This window comes from Callorhinus ursinus, unplaced genomic scaffold, assembly GCF_003265705.2.
Source record: "Callorhinus ursinus isolate GAN/ISIS: 27379988/994484 unplaced genomic scaffold, GSC_fseal_2.0 scaffold1, whole genome shotgun sequence".
Taxonomy (NCBI): domain Eukaryota; kingdom Metazoa; phylum Chordata; class Mammalia; order Carnivora; family Otariidae; genus Callorhinus; species Callorhinus ursinus.
Window position 1 is genome coordinate 53,608,797 of NW_027397063.1, and position 16,593 is coordinate 53,625,389.

Consider the following 16,593-nt stretch of genomic DNA (forward strand, 5'->3'; position numbering starts at 1 on the left):
TTCCACAAAAAGAGAAGAAAGTGTTAGGAGAAAATGTGACCACAAGGCAAGTCAGCCTTTGTTTCTAGAGCCTGGGGCAAAAATAAAAATAAAAATAGAGGGTCTGCATGCCATGTATCTAAATATTTGACCATTATAAATCCAGGTAACAAACTGATAATAAAATAGTTTATCCTCCCACCCTGACAATATTTCTTCATAATGACTCATAAGGCCAGGTTAAAATTTAAAATTTTAAGACTGCTTGGAACGCTGTATGAGATCATGGTGTCACAAAGAGTCTTGGCCCCAACCTTGACACCTGACCCATGAGCTTCTTCCCGTTTCTTCCCACAGCCGGCTCAGTCAGCATCATAAGGAGATTCACATCCTTGTTGACGCCCCCAGGCTGTACATTCAGGCACAGGCAGCAACCTGGGCCATCTTCCTCCCCTAGACATGTGCACACTAGCGGTATAATGTGCCCTTGGAAGAAGAGATCCAGGAAAGAGTTCCTTACAGACCCTGGAAGCAGACTCACAGCTACCTGGGTAGGGAATTTTGGAGTCTCCTGAACCTTTATCGTAGACTACAAGGGGTGGTAATAAACCCTGTGTGGATTTTTTTTGTGCCCCAAAGAATCCTCACCCCATGAGGAGAGGTATAGCTCGTCAGGGTCGGGGGTGCTCTAAAGCATGAGACTCATGGAGGGATCCTTCTTACCCATGGCTAAGAGTCACACTGCTCCATATAGCCCTGGGTAACATCCACAAGGGAGAAGAAAATAAGATTTTCTAAGAATAACCAGGGTCATTACTGCCTTCCAAGTGCATATTGAACATCAGCCTTAAAAGACTCACTACCACACATTCTAATTGCATCCCTACTGCCTCTCTCATTGTTGCCATTGTTTTGTTCTTTGCCCCCTTCTGACGTTGTAATTCTCTCTGTTTTCAACAGAAACTTTACCACGTGGAGAGCATAATGAGGCAGCTGCTTAACAGTTGCAGCTAAACAAGAATAAGACAATTTAACTCAGAAAGTCTTCTCCAAGAAACCTTGGGAATATAAAGAGGAATGCACCCAAACTGGAATTTGGCCAGGCACTGAAACTAACCCTGCCCCTTGCACAGATGTGTCATCGGATCCTCAACCACTGCCCATGATCAAGCCTTTGGTTTTAAGTCTCCTCTGAAGGATGTAGGTATAGGAACCCAAGACTCCAGTGTAAAAAGCAGGAAGTTCATTGCTGGCTTATGAATACCATCCCTGTAAAGATGGTTTTCACAGGAGAGCTCCCGCTGGAAGTTCCACATAAATCAAAATCATAAATAAATAATATTATGTAAGTACTAAATGGACCTAGTATCCCTAAGATAGTTTAATCAAAGCTTCAGGTATTCTGAAATTAGATTTGTTTTGATTTTCTTCAGGCTCCATTTTTTACTTCATGATAATGAAACAAAAGCTTTCCTAAAAACAGACAAAAATCAATCACTGCTACCTCGGGTAAATGCCATTCAGATTTCCTGAAAGAGTCACCTTGTGAACTTAATGTAATCAAAACAATGGCAGGAAAGTTCTAAACTCTTGTTAAATAACCACTAATTATTTATCCAAAAAGTCAATTGCTTATAAGTAGATGTAATTCTTTGACCTGGAAGAAAAAAAGAAACAAACAATGAAGATTTTATCTGTTGAGGCTGTTGAGATATAATTACATATTTTTATCAAAGGAAGTCTGCAGAAATGCTGTGAAAGGCAGAATTTGTCCGGTCTATATTATCTACATAAATGGACTATCTTGCCTACATGAATTTTGTTAGCCTTAGTGACAATGCAACTACAGTAAGTCTGCTCTCAGCCAGCATCCACATTGGCAGATTGGGCATACGTGTAGATGAAAATATGGGAACAAATAAATAAATAAGATTAATACATTTAGATACTATAAGAAACTATAAGTATAATAAGGATGGACTTAATGCTTAAATGACATTTTATAATTTACAAAAAAAAATTATTTTTACAACGTATCTCATTTGATCCACAAGTCAACCATGTGCAATATACTGTGTCTAGGAAACATTCTCATCCCTTATCTGTCTTTGACAGTTTTCTGGTCCATTTCCAGACTACAAATGGAGAATCACCTCCACTGATGAAGCAGAGGATAGGCAAAGCCAGGACTTGATCCTTGTTCTTGTCACTGACCTTCACTTTCTCAACCTGCAACCTATGGAATTTACCCATAGAGGTAAATAGTATGCATGTGCTAAATTACATGTCTTCATCTAGAAACGTCTTCATACCTTTTTCTCCAAAAATTAAAGGATGAGAAAAAGCATTTGTTTGGCCAGTGATGAGAACAAACTAGTCTCAGGAAACCACCCCCTCCCCCCCCCCCCCCTTTTTTCCACCTCGTGTGGTTTTTTCATATTCATCTTCTTTCTCAAGTTCCTCTAATTGACTTAATGGAATTATTCCTTTGTTTGAATTCCCTCATATTATTTATGTGTGTTTTTTTTTCATTAGATGCCCCAAAGGATCAGATGACAAACTTCTAATCTTTTGCTGCATTATACATATTTCTATTCTGGGACAAACCAACAATAAACATGAAAGTTAGTGTCAAGGATTTAAATTACATCAACAATGAAATTTATTAAAACTTTTGTCATGTTTTTGCCTATGTATTATATCTACTAACATGATTTAAGTAAAGATTTATTCAACTCTGATTATTCTAAATTCCATCATCCTCTCCTCCGCAAGCTCACACCAAACTCTTTAGTTTGTTTTGACTCCTACCCCCTTAGTGGTAATTGAACTTGTTTCTTTTCTTTGTAAGGTTTTATTTATTTATTTGTGAGAGAGAGAGAGAGAGAGAGAGAGCACAAACAGGGGGAGCAGCAGATGGAGGGAGAAGCAGGCTTCCCACTGAGTAGGGAGCCCAAAGTGGGGTTCGATCCCAGGACCCCGGGATCATGACCTGAGCCAAAGGCAGACGCTTAACCGACTGAGCCACCCAGGCATCACTGAACTTGTTTCTATTCTTTTCCCTTCATCATTTAAAGCACAACTATTCTATAGATGAAGCTGAAAGGAATTAAGAAACTTTACTGAGGTCACACAGCTAGCAAAAGGCTGAGCCAGGAATCTACACAGTTGCCTGATGTGAAAGACCTGCCTCTTGATCACTCTGCCATTCTGCCTCTAAGAAACATCTTCACTCCATGCCATTTGCCTTCTACATTTTTTTCTTCATTCCATCTATAAACCACAAATGGGGAAAAGGCAATGAAGCATGAAGCACTGAAAGGAAATGGGATTTATGAATATTTTCTTCAATGTTCTAGCAACTGGTATGTGTGTAACAGACTGAAGGCAATGCATGTGCTTGTCTCTGGTGCTCTCCACCAGCAATGCAGATTTGGCATGTGCCACAAATCAGGCCCTATGATCAAGGTCTTTTGTCACACATCCATGTATCTATTATCTAGGAGCTGTCCCAAGTTTAATTTCGTCAAAATGTTATTCTGATCACACCCAGATTTTACAGGTAAATAACCTGGCTTCATTCACTGCCACCCCTGAGAGCCAGAGGTGCTGTGGGAGTTGCCCCGTCAGCAGCTACATCATCTCCATAACTACTAGACTTCATCATCCACATCCCCTGCTTCCCTCTACCATCCCCCCATTCTTTCCAGCAGGGATGGATGAGTAAATTACATTATATTCCTCTGATCCATGAACTATGTCAATTTCTGTGAAAACAGTATTAAATAATTAATCCACTACATTCTCTACAGAACGTAGGGTTTCGCTACGTTCCTCACTCACAACGACCTTTGAAAGAAAACAACTGCAAGGGTGTGCGTGGAATGTCATTATGCTAATTTGCTATGCTAGTCTGTAGAAATCAAAAAGTAGCTATTAGACTGGGGAATCTCTGGAAAGAAAGCATGGCATACCTTTTCCTCCATCCTTTCCTGCTCCCATACTCCACTTCAGCTGAGCTTTCTTTGTTGGCTGGGGACTTTGACCTTATGTCCACACTGGATGGTTGGACTAGAGCTTCTGAACTCTGCCCAGAACACAGAAGAGAACGCTTATGGAGACTGGGTGCCTCTCTGGGAGGGGTGATGCTCATCAGATGATCTAAGAGCAATTACTGGGGCCATACTGTGCAAAATGGGCAAAGAGGCAACATTTCTCTAACCCGCAGTAGCAATCTTTAGGGTGGTGGAAGTTTCACACAACACCCACAAGGAGCAGAGTAAGGATGCCACCACCATTTTATTTCTCTCACCTGCCCTGCTGCTAAACTTCCCTGTGTGTGTGTGTGTTAACACGTCAGGTCAGAGCTTTCACTGCCCCAGCTGGCATCACTGGTCTCGGTCTAGGGTCCTCCAGGAGCCACTGGGAATCAGAGAGCGGAGACAGACCTTAGAAACCATGAAGTCTTTCCCACAGAACTGCTCTCACTTTCTGCATGTTCCAAAATGAAAGAAGGGAGCCCTGGCCTCAGAGAGCAGCTTCCCAGTCTCTCTGGTGGTGGAATGACCTTGCTGCTTATGAGGGAGGGCTGCAATCCAACACTGACATCCAAAAATACTCTTTGGACTCTTAAGCTGGTTTTCACCTACTGCACTATTTAAGTGGGCCCCGGAAGAAAGTATTTTGTATGATTTCGAGTCTATGTTGATGTTGGTACAGAATCATATTTATTTTAGAAATGACAATCTCGTGTATTCTAATTGGAATTAGGTAAAAATAAATAACCCTAATCTGTCTCAAATTCAGACATATAGCTTGGCTTGAAATGTAGCTAATAATTAGAGAAAAAATAAAAAGGTAAACTATTCACAGTGATGTTTTATTTTGACATAGCCTCTCAATTTTTCTGGAGATATAAATGTGTTTAATCCATCTACATTCTCCCACATATATTCTGGCAAAATCACTGCATTATGACAGCAGACATGCATTAATTATCTAAATGTTGCTTGCACTATAGCACTAAAGTACTTTATACAACATGGAAGGACAGAGAGGTTTTGCATATTGTTAACTCATGTGTGACATTAGTAGGTTGAGAGTCGTGGGGGGTGAAAGTAGCTGAGGGTTAAGTGCTGAGTCTCAGAACACCTGTGTCTATTTTTTTATTATAACCCTGGTCACTTGGGGAACTTTATTCTGTGTTTTTTTCTTTCTTTTTTTTTTTTTGTGTGTTTTTTGGTTCATTGACTTAACATTTCTGAATCTAGAAAATGAGCCTGTTTGCTGTGGGTAACTATATCATTCGGCATAAAATAGAGTCACATTAAGAGTAGGAAAGAGGATCATGAGTGTGCTAGGAGTAGAAACTAAGAGAAAGCTGGATTTATGCGGAGCTTTGCTGAAAAGAAAGCTAGCATAAAACCAGAGGGTCGGGCAAGTATCAACTATTAAATACAGTGCAGCACAGTATGGGTAAAACCCACCTCAGGGGCAGCCCGAGGATAATCCAGGCTGTTGGAGCACTCCCAGCCTGACCAGCACCATGGCTCCCCTCTGGGTCCTAGCACCACTGCCTTAGTTTAGGCCCTCTTCCTCTCTTTCAGGGAGGGACTGCGGCATCACCCATCCCCCCCTAGCTGTATCCAGTCTATCCCACTTTCCTCTAGTCTCCAGAGGCTTCGTACTTGTCCCTACAACATCAATCTAGTAATGCCTGTTCTTCACTCAGACATGCTTGTGTAGAGTTCAGTGACTTCACAATAAATGGAACCTCCTTCACATGGCATTCAGACCTTTCACAATTAGGTCACACACCTCAACCCCTCTCTCCCACCAGCCCTTCTGGAGCTCCCCATCCATGCGGCGATCACTGGAGCCATGGAAGACCACTCAAGGCTCCATGGACTTTCTCACCTTTACTTTCCTCTACAAAGTTTGTTTTTCTTGTAATGTTCTGTGGCCACTCTTTTGAGCCTGTCAAAACCTTGTCCATTCTGCCAGTTTCTGCTCAAATGTTCTTCAGCCTATGAAGATGTCCTTGGTACCTCTCTCCTGACCCAATCTCTATCACAGGCAAAAAGTTTGCTTTTCACCCAATACTCCCATAGCACCTTGTTTACATTATCTGCCATGTCCCACTCTACCTTGCTATCCCTTTAGTGCGTAGGAGCCTATCTTCCTCCAACAGATAGTGAGGTCTTTAAGGGCAAAAAAATCAACCGAATGACTTTGGATGTTCAGATTCCCAATACTGCCTTGCACTTACCAGGTGCTGAGTTAATATTTGTAAACTCAAAGACTTCACTGAATTCCATTCCAAGAAACAATCAGTGACTTCATTCTACCTATTCAGCAGTGCACCACGGATAAGAGTATGGCTTATTTTAACCAATACATTATACTACATCTGTTTGGCACTTTATAATTCCCTCCGTGCAATGGTAGAATACAAGAGAGAAAGAAACACACTGAAATGTCAGTGCCCTGAAGGCAGAGCTCTGACGGCACTAGAAGCTGCTTGGGGATGTCTTCTGTTGTCTTTCAACAGAAACAATAACAGTAGACTTTGGTAAGGGGAAGAAAGCAAAACAGCTCTAATTTTCCCATTCCTAAAGCTTCTCTTGCTTGGCAGAAGCTCTCGATGTATGGGAAGGCCTCTGGGACATCTCTCTCCATGGCTGCCAGGTAGCTGCTTTTGCTGTGTCTGATGTGCCTCCCACCAGACTCCCCCCATCCCCTCTGCCTGCCGGGTTACATAACGATAAATTGACATTACATGTAAAAATAACAGAGGTTAGATGTGAGACCCAGGTGCTTTAATAAGTAAGCACATTCAGCCCAGTCCCTTTGGGGTAAAAACCAATAAAGATATTGACAAGGGGAACTGATGTTATCTTTGTAAGACATTCATAAAGCATCTCAAAAAACAATCCCCACAGTAACATTTGCCTTTTCATTCTCTACCTTGAGTAGCCTCTTCTGACCATGGCTGCTTTATTGTCACCCGGTCTCTGCAGCTGAATGCAATAACAACAGTGGATTCAGAAGAGTAAACAAGAGAGACAGAGAGGAGATAAAATCTTTGCTCTTCCCCACAGTGTTCGGAGTTAAGTGTTCAGCTGAACCGCTTAGGCAATGAGACGTCACTTCCATGCGGCTAGGGGGAGCCAGAATACAGTTGAAAGCTCTCTGGTAAACTGGATTCATTTAAATTTTCTGTCCAGCAAATTGAGAGTGTCTTTCAAAGTATCCCCTTTCATTTGTCCAAAGAAGCGGCCAGGTGTCGCTGACTGGAGGATGGAAAAGGCGACATGGCAGAGTCCCCCGGATGTGTTCAAGGGATTTTTATGGTGTTTGTGCCTGTCTGTGGGATGAGACGGTTTCCCACAGTTGTACATTGCCATAGTCAGAATAACTGGAAAGATCACTCCATGGTCAAATTAGAGAATTTAAGATGGAGATATTTTGCAACTGGTTTGTTTTCTCTACCTAATCCACTTGTTTTACTTTTAATTTGATGCTTTCCATGATAGCCCCTTTTAAGAAACCTTTTTCAATTTGGGAGTATAATTGCTCTTATATAAAAAATTGTACGTGGTGTACAAACACATACCACACACACACTTTTGGACTTCAGATACAATATTTAAGTAAAAATGAGTCTGTAACATGTAAATTAATAACAATAACCCCAAGACAAGTAGGCCAGAGTCAATTTCTAATTTACCAACTGGCAGTTCGCATATCAGTTGTCTGGAAGCCTATCCACCCTCCTTAGAAATAAGAATTTCCTTATGGCACTTAATAATTGCCATAATACACACTATGCTCAATCCTTAATGTACAATATACCTAACCCTAATTGAGAAGAAAGAGAATATAGCAGAGTTACTTTATTAACTGTGTAAATTTCAGCAAGCTATTTAACTTCAGAGATCATAGCTCCTTAAAGTGAAGATAACAATCATACCTACTTCTTTGGATTATTTTGAGGCTTAAATGAGAATGTGGTTGTAAAGTAGCACATTGCTTGGCACACACAAATGCCTCATGTTCTAGCATCTAGGACCTGATACAAGGCTTGGTGTAAAATATGTACTCAAAAAATATTTGCTGAATGAAATAAATGAATGAATGAGTGAGTGAATTCCCCATTTAATAATATTTTCCTGGAACAGACCCAGTACCACATTTTCCTGACTATCTCCTCTCCTTTCCCTGTTCTTTTGCTAACTTGGGTGGCAGATTCCCTTCCCTTCGTTACTCCTTGACTAGCAATGAGGACATCTCCAACTCTGCTCCATTTAGGCAGCTTCAAGCCTCAGTAAGGATGAGGACTGTGGGTGGAAATGAAGGGATGAGTATCATTTTGGGGGAGCGGGGCCAGTGGTTCTGGTTCAGGGTAGAATAAGAATCATAACTCCTAGTTTGGAGTCCCCAGAATTATAGAGGAAAGAAAGAAGCTCCGATTAGGGATATAGGGTTAGGAGTCTTAAGAGGGAAGAAACAGTAGCATGAAGGATTTTAGAGGAAAGAAAAGAATAGGTGTAGGAGGGAGAAAATCCTATGTGTTATAATGAAAAAGGCGAGTTCTGGGAACACAGGGAAGGACTAATGATATGGGTGATGAAGGAAGGATATACGGAAATGGGGTCTGCAGAGTTGGGAAGGGGGCAGAAAGGGGACGGGATCTGTCAACGGAGCAGGCAAAGGATAAGGAAAAGAGGCAGAAGAAAATCTCCATGTGGTCAGGCCAAGAAACTGTTCCATTTCACAAGCAGGATGAACAGTAAGGTCGAAACTAGACTCAGGCCATGTTTGCACAGGTGGTTCAGGTGGGGCAATTACATTACTAATCATCAATAAGTCCCCAGGGGTGAAGAGGACTCAGTGACATCTAATCAGGCAGGGGAAGTTAAAAAGACAACAGGTCAGGGGCAAAGCTGGGGGACAGGCTATACCACAGGCGATCTGCAGCAAAACACAAGTAGAGTCTTGTTGGAAGATGGCACCATCAACAAAGTTTAGTAAGACAGGGAACTCAGGCACCAAACTGAAAGAAAATCCCTTTTGCAATTGCCCCACCTTGGCCCACCCAACTTGCTCCATCTTTTGGGCATTGAAGATCCACCCTCATATTTCTGGCCCGGCTCCCAGAGCTGGAAGGGGAGTCTTTGGAGTGTCTAAGGACAGGTTTACTTTCACTTTAGACAATCATATTCTCCTTCAATTCTGTGATTAGTCCCCTAGAGCCTTTTTTCTCCTTTTGTCTTCTTCCAGATGCATATTCCCCTAAAGTAGAAATTAGATTCCAGTGTTGGGAGTCCCCAGTGTCAGCTTGTGGGGCAAAGGCAGGAAGACCCTGCTGCTAGACCCACATACTACAGAGGCAAAGTACTCCCCTAAGTAGAGATATTTGACCAGTGAAGATTTCTCAGTAAGAGTTTGTATTTCTGAGCATCTTAATTGTCGGTCTGATACTTTAATAGAAAACGTAGAAACATGTTTACTAGCACTTCTGTACATAACATTACAGAAAATGATTGGACATTCTTTGTTAAACACAAGGAAAAACATTTCTGGATCTAGTTCATATATATTCATAACTAAGTAAAGCCTGTTTCATTTTAACTCTGTGACATTTTGTGTTTTCATAAAGACAGTGTATGCACCGGTGACTAGAACAGGACCTGCTTGAAGGAGGTGATGGGTACGCATGCTTTCTGTGTGATGTGTAGCTAAATTTGCCATCTTGAAACAAAACAGCAGCAAATAAATTATATAAACACTTTTACTGTTTGTGATTTAAAAGAAAATTACTGATACCTGAGATTTTTCTGAGCGAGATTACCAGCTCCAGATTTACATGATTATGTAATGTGGCCCTTAGTATTCCGGAGATTTTTCCAAGATACAGAAATATTCAGTTCACTGAACATTTCACCATGTCCCAGGTTTTTTGTTTATAAAATTAAAACTGCTATTCAAACTCATGAGGAAGGAACTAATGAAATGTTGACAATAGGAAAATGCTTACATAGATTCATATGTGTGATTATACATGTAATTATAATATACATATATATACATACACATATGTAATTATTTCACATATATAGATGACAGTGTTTGTTTGTTTAATTTATCAGGGGTACAAAATTAATTTGTACATGGCAATGGGACTATCTAACATACATTTCAGTTTGACATCTCACTGCCTTGTGACCTTGGTCACTAACCCTTTCTGAACCAGTTTCTTTGATGCCCTACTGTGAAAATTCATATGAAAGTACTGTATAAACAGCAAACCACTTCATAAATGCATGTTTTGCTGGAACGAAAATGGATGCAGGAGTGTAAATACATATAGTTTAAAGGCATTAAGCCACCAGAGGGATTTCTTTGTAGCATACTAATGCCTAAACTTATATTCCCAAGATTAGAACATAAAAGTATTCCAAGTAAATAGGACCTTATGGAGCAAATAAGAACATGGATTATATATGTTAGAAAAATACGAGGTAGTTTCTCCTTCCACCCAAAGAATAAGCAAGGGCTTAAGGATATTTAAAATGAGAGGGAAAAAATAAAAAAAAAACTAAAAAAAGAGAGAATGGAAAGAAAATGTTACTAATAATGCAGGTTATGAAGGCATATACTTATATTTATCCATGGGGAGCATGGATGATGGTCGATACGGACTAGAGACCCTGGTATTTGGGTCTGAATTTCCTTCTTCTAGTACAGCTCCTGGACTCCGACTCTGCCATGTACCCATCACCTTCTGGAACTTCCTACCATCTCTTTCTCCTCCCCACACTTTCCCTTCTACATCTCCCTTCCTTTTGGTTCTAGCTCTTTCTGCTGTCTTGGCAAAGGGTAAAAGCTTATGACTGGTATACTCATATGAAGAGGCCCTATAGTTTCTGGACCAATATATCCATTTGACTCATGTACAGCCACTTCCACAACCCTAAAAATCCTAAATGTCTCAAAGAAGTTAAGAGCTTTACTTAAGGTGGCCCAGCTAGTGACAACCAAGATTGATGTTCAGACTGGTTGGCTACAGTGACTATCTACTCTTGCCCAAAGAGCTGAAAAGGAGAGTTCTAGGCGTGTGAAGTTTGATGTGGGGCAGGAAGACATGAAGGGGACAACCGAGACAGTGCTCTCCACATTGTCTACTTTGATGTTAATTGATGTGAACTCAGGTAAGTACAAGGAAAATGGCAGCCTCGCAAAATAACTCACTAAGCCCATAGGCAATGCTGTTGAGCAATTATGAGAGCTGTTCTGTGGGAGAAGGAGCCAAGATCAAAAGTGTGCTTCTGACTAGACCAAGCCTGACCTGCAACTAGAACCAGGGTGGAAGAAACATGAGCTGCCCTCCACCTCCCAAACCACTACTGAGAGTAGCAGTAGGCATGCCATTTGCCCATAGGGTACCACTGACCTCAAGGCTAGATTTGTATTCAACATCAGCTTGCTGTGTTCAGGAAACCTTTTTATCTTTTTAGCATTCATTGGAATATTCTTTCTATATTTATATCAAGGAACATAATCCATGCCCTGGTCACTTTGGGAATATGCTATTATAGTCACCTCCTTCCCTTCTACCACACATGCCCTGACGGCATGATGTCTTTCTTCCTTTTTCTCTCCCTTCCTCCCCTCCTCCCTCCTTCCCTCCTATCCCTCCTTTATCTCCTTCCCTCTTTGTTTTCTTCTTTTCTCAAATGTTTATTGAGGCTCTTCTATGGACACTGTGGTAGGCACAGGAAAAAATGTCCTACTAGACCTATAGTTCCCATAGGGCTTGCATTTCTACTGTTCCCCTTAATAATAATGATAATAATAAATTAAATAACAATTAATATTAAAATAATAATAATAATAACTTTTTACACATGATTTTTAAATAAATCCTTCTGGTCAAATGCTAGAATCAGATTCTCTCTCCTAGGCCCGTCCATCTACTTTTAAATACAAGCTCTCCCCACAAGTCAAACAGGTATGTGTATGCAAGAAAAGTTTTTGGGGTTTTTTTTTTGAGTTCTTAACCTGAACATGGATCATTAAGAATATTATAGATGGATTTCATTTATTCTGTTGCCTTCCTGACATTTCAAATAAAATTTTGTTTGCACATGTGTAAATGTATTTTTTCCCGAAAATAATTTTCATCAGATTTTCAAAGGGGTCTATAACCTAAAAATAAATAAGAGCAACTAAGCCCTTTGAAGGCAATGGTGATAACATTTCTAAAATTTGTTCTTTGTATGGGTGTTAACATTAGGCTGTTTCTCATACCTCATTTGATTTCATGATGGTCACAATCATGATAGATACAAATGAAGACTATTATCACTGAGGACAATTTGATGGTACATTTTGAAGTTTGGCTTGTCTCAACATGATATAAAAAAAAATTGAGATTACTCAGAAAAAGAGACCAGTGTAAGGTTTAATTTATAGTGTATGTTCTACTTTAAATTAAAACATTCTAAATTGTATTTAATATAAAGTGTTTTGATGCACTCACACAGCGATAAAATGCATCTTTATGGGACCACTTGGTGAAAAAAATTGTTTCAAAAGAATAAAAATTAGTAATTATTTTTAGTTTTGATTAGTGCAGCCCAATGTACATGACTCAGAGGGGACTTGGACTCATTCACAATGGTATCTGATTTAGAGTTGATACACACATAGTAATAGCTCAGTGGTACCCTTTTGTATAATATGCCCAAATAATCCTTTACTCTCTCTGTATACATAGGGGCAAGAGATTTATAGGCTATTCTTGCCTTGTTGATGAATGTAGTGGGGTAGAAGACGACTCCAGGATTTATAAATTCACAGCATTACCTAGCCACAACCTAGAAAGAAACTCTAGAGGTGAAACACATGTGAGCCTGCTAGTCCCCCACCCCCTTTTACCGTAAGGAGATCAGACTTGCTCTGCCCAAATGAGCAAGAAAAGGGATTAAGAACTCTATGTCCTTGAAGTTCTGTAAATAAAAATTAAACCCCTCATGCTCACATTTGAAGTGAGGTTTCAGGAAGAAATGCTATGTTAGTGATCCTGGAAACTAGGTTTATACACAAAAAAAGGCATTGGAAATACCAGCTTCACTATATTAATGGCATACTGAAAGTAAGAAACTGAGCATGGCTTATAGAAAAGAAAATCATATTGACTAATGCATTCATTCATTCACTCAACAAAAATGTATACGGCCCTCTCCAAAATATGTATCCAAGTGAAAGGAAAACTTATGTTCACACAAAAACTTTTACTCTGATGTTTAGAGCACCTTCTCCATCATCCTCCAAACAGGAAATGTTCCCAAATGTACTTCTGTTGGGAATGCATAAACAAACTGTAGTATATCCATATAATGGAATACTACTCGGTAATAAAAATTAACACAGTCCCGCTACATGCTACAACATGGATGGATCTCAGATGCACTGTGCAAAATTAAAGCAGACAGACTCAAATGCCACATGCTATAAGATTCCATTTATGTGACATTCTGGTAAAAGCAAGCTATAGGGACAGAGAACAGATTAGTCACTTCCAGGGTTTAAGAGTAGGGAAGCCTTAACTACAAAGGATTAGTACAAGTACCTGTGGGTCTTGGGGGTGGGGGTGAGGCGAAGGAAATGGAACCATTCTGTATTTTGACTGTAGTGGTGTTATACAACTCTGCATTTGTCAAAACACATAGAACTGTACACCAAAAGGAGTGGATTTCACTGCATATATATTGAAAAATAAGCCTGAGAAAAAAGACGGCCATAAGATATTCCAAGTTCAAAAGCAATTTTATTGGATATCTTTTATTTTTTGGACTCCGTGAGGAGTTCAGAGATGGAAAAGCAAACAAAACGTAACTGAAATACAAAAATCCTTTCCTTTGACCTTAAATGTCATGATCTAATGAGCAAAACAAGCTTGTTGGGACAAACAGAAAAAGCTCAGTAGCTTATAGGAGAGGTATGCACAATCTACAATATGAGAAAACAAATCTATTACTGCCCGAACAGAATTCCCCTTCCGTTACTTTTGCTGGAAATATATCCTCACACCCGTAACTTTTGCAACTAAAATCAAATCCAGCTCCCCAAAAGTGTAAGAGGCTCACCCTGGGGTTTCCATGGCTGCCCATGGTAGCTTTCCATTCTGAAGTCCAGTGCAAGTCTGAGGGGCGCTGTGGGTCCTCCCTGCTCTTCTGCCCCAGCACCTCAACTGTGGTTATTCAGCAGACTCTAGCCTGCCATTCTCCCCTTTCTCCTGCAGCTGTATGGATTCCATAGTGGAAAAGACATCCCCTGCCCAAGAGCTCATGATTTTCAAGGTGTCGGTGGGCTATCAGGCGAATGAACAGCTTCAGGGAACCAGAGAAGGGGCAAAGTTTATTTCATCATTTCTGATGAATATATAGAGTCGATAGTTTAAAAAAACAGCTAAACTGCACTTCTTGTGGGCTTTTCATTTTTTTTTTCTCCCTTTTCTGTTTTCTCCATCCCCTGGGAACCAACTGAGCAGCTCCCTCCCTGCCTTATCTCACCAACTACAGTAATGAGCTCCAGGGGGACCTCGCTACTGCCTTTGAAGTAACACGTTTCTCTGAATACACTTTGAAATTTCTCTTCGTACATTGCTTGTTTCTTGTTTGCTCTGACTGTCTTCATATGGGGGTGGAGTCTGACAGCAGTTGGGGGGAGGGGTGGTCCAGCATGACAGTTCTAGAATGTGTAAATTGACTAACAACAACAACAACACAAAACAAAATAAGAAAGAAGGAAAAGAAAAAAACCCAAACCCTTCTAACCCACTGTCTGAGCAGAAATGTAAGCCCTTGGGCTGGAGTTGCTGAAGCATCCTGCAGGCTGCAGGCAGAAGACAGCCAAGGACAGACACAGCTGGGAGGCCTAAAAGCTGTCACAGAGGAAATGGGCTGCTGGAGACAGGTTCTTCTGGGGAAAGCTGAGAGACAGCCCAGGGGAGGGTCAGAGAGAGAGGGGGACTCTGCCCCCCTCTCCTTGGGGTTTAAATGCACAAAGATCCTGCATCTGAAACAGGTTAGGATCCTGCACACCAAGCGGGGGGCAGGGGATAAGGGAGCGCTACACAGCACATCCATTTTATATACCTTCTACATTGGAAGAACCCAAAACATTTTTTTTTTTTTTTGGAAATTCAGGCAAGGGAAGGGAGATTAGATTCAGCATTTAGGAGACGTAAAGGAGGAAGGATATACACTGTGGGGACAAACCTGGTCTAGACCCTTGATTTAGCCATCCACTCTCATTCGGGGTGAAAGAATTAAATTTCAGTCTACAGAGACTTAATTAGCCACGATTTCCAACTGACTGAATTGCAACTTGGCAGCAATGCAGAGAAAACGAGATTGTGGTAGTCCTTGAAACGTGAAGTGGGCAATCCTCTCCCCAGAAATCCAATGGAAGAATGGAAAACCAGAGTGACAAAGTCAACTCAGTATTATTGGGTTCTATTTACATGAAAATAAACGTCCGAGAAGACCATTAGATTTGGAAATATGGGCGAGAGGACAAGGCCCCCCAGGGAAACTTGTTTTGCCCTAGCAGAACGGTGGAAGGCAGCCGTAAGTAAGACGTGGCAGTGTGGTCCCACCCTCTGCTTCTCCTGGCTCCTTCTGAACACTTACCTGTGGTTTTGTGATCACAGCTCAAACGCATTTCTGAATATGAACGTATAATCTTGCCTTACACCTGACGGAAATTTTAGTCATCTTTGTTTGACTCCTACGACTTCGCTCTCTGGTCCTTCTGCCTAGTCAGTCTCCAAGGCATGTTCGGTGAGAAAGTTCATCATAGTCCTTACCTTCTTTGGCTGCCACTTCAAGTCCCGATTAACACCTAAATTCTGAGAGCACCCCATAAATGGGCTCCTCAGCTCTCCCCTACCCTAAACTTCAGCTTGATTTTCTTATATCACTGCTTTAGTGCTTAATCACTGATTGGAAACTCTTTAATTTCGTTGTTTTTATGAAATGAAGGCTGTATTCCTCAGTTCAGAATGAAAGGCAGATAGCAGTTACCAACCCAGCTCCCAGACTAAGTTACACATAAACCATTAGACCTGCCTCTTTCCTACTTCCAGGCCTTTCTCAAACCATCAGCCCCACCCTTTCCTTCCCTTCTTACCTGCGGAGCTCCTAGTATCAAACATACATATCCCCCTTTCTTCCGTTTTTGGGGAAGCATTTGGCAGTCCTAATGTGTGTGTATTTTATAGCTTCACTCTAAGGAAAACCACTCAGTTTAATTTACACAGGTATGGACACGGACAAGCTGGAGAATTAAGAGAGGCTATTTGATCCCCTCCCAAAAGCCAACCCCAAAGATGCCCCGGAAATGAGAAAGAGGCTTATGGATGAAAGAAACCTCTGAGAGAGTGAGAGAGAAAGAGAGAGAGAAAGATTTTTCTCGCTTGCGTGTGAGCCCAGGAACAGGCTGGGACACCAAGGGGGCCTCTTCTGCTGCGACCCCTCTTCCCCAGTGAAGGGCAGATCCTTACCTGCCCACTGTTCCTTGGCCCCGGGATCACTGGTCAGAGCT